The sequence below is a fragment of the Ipomoea nil genome, unplaced genomic scaffold, assembly GCF_001879475.1.
Source record: "Ipomoea nil cultivar Tokyo-kokei standard unplaced genomic scaffold, Asagao_1.1 scaffold1869, whole genome shotgun sequence".
Taxonomy (NCBI): domain Eukaryota; kingdom Viridiplantae; phylum Streptophyta; class Magnoliopsida; order Solanales; family Convolvulaceae; genus Ipomoea; species Ipomoea nil.
In genome coordinates, this window is record NW_017618297.1 from 140,350 (window position 1) to 146,054 (window position 5,705).

At 36.8% G+C, this 5,705-nt stretch overlaps 1 long non-coding RNA gene across 1 annotated transcript; it reads left to right on the forward strand.

The window, feature by feature from the left end:
- The first annotated feature begins 3,639 nt into the window (after positions 1–3,639).
- LOC109193379 lies at positions 3,640–4,722 on the forward strand. Its single transcript, XR_002056269.1, has 2 exons — positions 3,640–3,803; positions 3,898–4,722. It is a non-coding gene; the product is annotated as an uncharacterized LOC109193379 (long non-coding RNA).
- The last annotated feature ends 983 nt before the right edge of the window (positions 4,723–5,705 follow it).

The following is a 5,705-nucleotide window of genomic DNA, read 5'->3' on the forward strand; positions in this document are numbered from 1 at the left end:
AATGAAAAAATAAGCAACGGAAATGTTGGTATTACGCACATGCGAACGCACGACTATGCACCGACATAGTGCCTAATCATCTATAATGCACTGACTATTGTTACTACACGCACCCGGCCCCTAAGCTCCCATTATATATACACGACGTAATATAGCCGGAAGGGTTGCAGACGCTGGTATGCAGCCACGCTTCCACATAACTGCTTTTTCCAAAGGTTCACAAATACCTCTATTTCGTAGGTCCTTCGTCACGTCAACAAAAACAGTAAAAAACGCAAATACAGGTATTACGCACACGCCAATATGAAGTAATGCACCTACCTGTGCTTGGTCCAACCATTACTGAAGTGCGTTTCTTGGTTCCCTGAAGATTTAACGATCCATCTCCTCAATTACCATAAATTATATCCCTAATTTAATACTTAAGATTCCATTACTATTAATGCCATAAATAGTTCAATAACTACAATTACAGTTTAATCCTTTTGGTTAATATATATCCTTTCTTCTTTTAATAATCTCTAATTATCTGAACCATTGATGGAAAATTAATCAATGGATAGCATGAGGTCTCATGACCTCATTTATCAAAGGGGGTGTACCGGATTCGAAGCCTATATATATATATATATATATATATATATATATATATATATATATATATATATATATATGCAGACATATTGTTGGAGTTGATGATGATGAGTGTCAACAATTCAAGCTAATTAAGAAGATTGCTTTGCTTAAAGAAAGCATCCCAGTGGTTGGTTTTGGTATTTCAGCTTTAATTTACTTTTTTAATAGATGTAATGTACCTTCTGTTAGTTTTTGAATCATGCATTATGTATGTGCAATGCAATTCTGAGTTCTATTTTCTATCACTATATATATATATATATATACCGGTGGCTTGTGGTCCACTGGTATCGAATTGCTCCCCTATGTGGGAGGTCTAGGTTTCAAGCCTCAGTGTAGGCATAGATTGTATGGGTATCCCCCTTCCTTTGTAATATATATATATATATATATATATATATATATATATATATATATATATATATTCATACTTAGTTCACTTGTAATATTGTATGTTTAGTAGCTAGTTGGAAACTAATTTGAAGACTTGTAGACAATAGTAGTATTCTATTGGAATTTGGCAATTTTTCGTTGTGCCGCCTGTCATTTGCTTCTATCTAGCTTGCTTATGTATTAAATTCTGTTTTGCTTATGTATTAGAGTGGTTCAGTTCTTGTATGGAGTAACGGAGTGGTTTGGCTCTACTCCTCCTTCAATCGTTATACCGTGCACCACGGCACGGCGCACATAGCATTGTGCGCCCCGCACTTCCCAAAACGACGTTGTTTTATTAAGTTGTTAAAAAAAATTCTCTGTTTCGAATGCACATAAACTCATAACAGAATACACATAAACTCATAAAAGAATACACATAATCTAACATAATACATAATAGACATAAACTTTTAACTAAATACACATAATGGGGTTTAGTTAACATAATACACATAAACTCTTAACTGAATACACATAAACTCATAACACAGCACACATAAACTTTTAACTGAATACACATAATGGGGTTTGGTTAACATAATACACATAAACTCTTAACATAATACACATAAACTCATAACACAATACACATGAAATTTTAACTAAATACACATAATGGGGTTTGGTTTGTTTGGACGGACGGAGTGACGTCAACAAAAAACGCACGCGCTGTGTGCTTGGGCGCACATTGCTATATGCGCCGTGGTGCATGATATAAATTGTCACTCCTCCTTTCCTTTAATTTATGATTTTCCGTCTTTGAATATTTATGAATGAAGGTGCTTTTGGCTTTCAAAAAAAAAAATTCAACTGTTATGACTGTTTTTTGTCTTTGAAGAGCCTGGTCCGATCCTCCCAATCTAATAACTAAAACCGAATGCACATATATCAAATTAATAATATCTATATCTATAATCTACTATATATATTTATATAGAATCGCACTCAGGTGCGAATGCTTCGCCCAGGCGCGAAATAGGAATGAATTCTGTTCGTCCACGTGTCCAGATCTAATGGATGAGAAACACTGATTTTTTAAAAAAACGCGGTGGCATTTTCGTAAATAATTGAACATCGAAGTGCAAGTAAAATTTATTACAAGTGCATGTAAAATGTATTATAGGTGCAAGTAAAAATTTACACTGAGCATCAATACTTAGTTGCACCTATAGTTCTAAGCAGTTGCACCTATAGTTCTAAGTAGTTGCACACATAGTTATAAGTGTAAACACAAAAATGTAAACTTTGTATATATTCACAAAATTCCGTGTACAGCGTGTGTATAATTCAATGCAGGTACAAAATCTCTGTCTAGTCCTCTGATTCTTCACTAACGTTATCTATAGAAGTGCCTCCGGGATTCAAGTAGCGTAGCCTCCGGGATTTAAGTGGCGCGTGCCTCCGGGATTCAATTGGCGTAGCTTCCGGGATTTAATTGGCGTGACTCCCAACAACGAGCGTCAAGGATTTAGAAGTAATCAATCCTGCAAAATTTCAAAAAACACATGCAATGGATTCAAGCCGCCTTAAGGTCCTCAAATGCCTTCAAAAGACTTCAAGATCTTCGAGACAATCAATTCTGCAAAGCTCCAAAGTACCTGCAATGGATTCAAATTGCCTGCAAAATATTCAAAAGATGCATCCAAGCCTTTAAGCGTTCTTCAAATGCTCTCAACTCCTTAAGTCTTCAAGTTGTTCAATGCCTTCAAGCTCTAAGCATTCAAGTTCTTCAAACTTTCAAGTGTATTTTGGAACGAAAATGAAGGCCCTATTTATACTAGAAGCCTAACCAACATTCCTCAACAAACTCCCCCTTTAATTAATTAATTAATTAATTAATTATTCTAGAAAATGAACCTTGCCCAGAATCAAGTCCAGGTTCATTATCGTATAATCTAATTCAAATTCAAATTAAATTATAAATATCTAATTCAAATATAATAAAATTAATATTATATTTAAATTATAATTATAATTTAAATTCAAATATGAAATGGGCTTGGGCCAACTAATTAATTAATTCAATGGCCCAAATCAAATCTAATTGGGCTAATTAAATTAAATTAATTTCCATGATCCAATTAATCAAATCGGCCCAATCATCAATCTCAACATTAGCTCAATAATACTTTAATCGGTCCATTTATTGGGTTCAAATTTTCGGTGTCTACAAATTGCCCCCTCGAGACTTGCCGGGACATGCCGCTTAATGTGCTTGGAGTGAGAAAGTCTCGAAATTTTAACACATGGCCATTCAAATCCATGGGAGTGTCTTATAACATCATGAGCCCAAAATTATTCATTGAGCCCAAAATTAATTTATGATGAAGCTGGTGAAGGGATATTGGGCTCATACAACATTTATTGGCCCACGTTAGATATTCCAAAGCCCAAAATCAAATAATGTAAGGTCAAGCTCAGCTCTGCACTATGGTTAAACCCAGTAGGACTAGACCATCTCAAATTCTGAGCGTACTAACCATCAGACTCGTCTCTAACATTGGTGACCATGCAAAAAAAAAAAAAAAAAAAAAAAAAAAAAAAAACTTAGACTTATCTCGTCCGTGATCCCAGTTGTACCGTTAAATTCAATCCCAATCATGATAACATTAAAAGTGTAATCCAACCATGACACCCCCTCCCAGTACACTATAAATACTTCCTCCATCAACCCCAAACCCACAGCAATCAGCGGAACCAAGGCCAAGAAAGAACAGCTTGCTCCTCAATAGGTAAACCTCTCATCTTTGCACCCTCTCTTCCCATATATGTTTCTTCAGGAATGACAATACATATGAGGAAGAATTTGGGCGATCATGAACTTAGGAAGCAAACTGAGAGCTCTTGTTGATTGCCACTCGGAGGTTCGTTGCTTCTCCGGCCGGAGTTCTTCGCAAATGCCGCCGGTCGCTTTTTGTTTTTTTTTTTTTTTTTTTTTTGTTTTTTTTTTTTTTTTTTTGCAAAGCCGCCGCTGGAACTTTCCACCGTCAAGGCCGCTGGTCGTAAATCGTTGAAGCCCGTTGCCAACGCAGCTGCCGGAGGTTCTTCACAGAAGTCGCCGGACGCCGGTTGCAGAGCCCTGTTTCTGTCTTTTGCAGGTTCGCCGGAGATCGCCGCTGCTGGAGGTCACCCGAGCTGTTGCGTTGCTGCCGCCACCGGAGTTCTTTGTAGAAGCCGCCGGTCGCAAATTGCAGTTGTTGAAGCTTCCTTCTGCATCTTATTATCATTGCTAGGGGATTGACTAAAGTCCTAAGGCCGCCGGTTGCAGAGCTCTGTTTATCCATTGTTGTTGGTGCAGGAATTTGATCTCCATCGAAGTCACCGTTGGATCGCCGGACACTACTTCTTGCACCACCATCATCCCGCATAGGGTGGGAGAAGACAGAGATGAAGGAAGTTACTGAACGTCGATGCTGCGGTTCCCATTGGAAAGTTGCTCACACCCGCCGAAATATTGTTGCTCCAGAGTTGTCGTCGATGACTAAAGGATGAGCTTTGAAGGGCTTGGATCTGTTTTGGCAACCATTTCAGTCTACGGCTCTGTCTATATGCAAATTCCAAAGCCAACTTTTTCCTTTATTAACCATGTGACTTTGCAGTGCTATGCTTATGGGGAATGACAAAATGGACAACAAAAAGACTTTAATATTATCCGAAGAAAGGCTAAATTCCAAAAGTCTCTAACATGGCCCCACGTGCCAACCCTTACTCCTCATACAAATACATTACATTACATATATCATTATATTATATTAACATTATACTAACACAAATTATGCTCACATATATATACATGTAGTTTTTCATATTTTCTTTCGTTTTTTTTTTGTTTCTTTTGCTTTGTTTTCTGTTTTGTTTTTCCTTTTTTGATTTTTCTTGATTTGTTTTTTTTTTTTACTTACTTTTTTTATTTTCTCTTTTTTTTGTAATATTTTAATAGAAGTAATATAATAATAATATAATAATAATAACATTACTAATAATAATGATAGTAATAATAATAATAACAATAATAATTATATAATATTGTGTATATACATATACAATGTATTAACATATGTAGTCCACATGTAGTATATGTATACAACCATTATTGCGTGGACCATGGTCCATAAAATTGTGTGGACCATTGTCCAAAAAAAAAATTTGCCATATATATATAATTCGTCAATTTAATTTTGTGTTATGTATATGCTATACACTTGTGCATAATATATCATAGTTATTATTATTATTTTTTTTTGCAGCGACTTTTCGACTTTGACACCTTCAAGATGGTGTACTTTCAAGATCAACGGCGTAACGGGCAAGATGTCATGGTTATATCGAGCAGAAATAGTGATCATCAAGTCATACTGAAGGTTAACCCACCCATAGTACTACGCGACCCGCCAAAGCTCACGGTGTCGTATCATGCGAGTAACTGGACCCCCGAGTACGAATGCCCGCCATCCAAGGTGTGGACCTTGCTACCCGGAATGCAGCACCAACCTTCCAAAGACGCCCTTCCTACACTGGGGCGTCGTATCCTTAATGCTGAGGTCTCGTGGGGCCAAGACATAGACTTCGAGGGCGAATTCACTTTTCTAAAAGGATATTGGGAGTGGGTTGAAGAAACGCTTCACTTCTCCCAC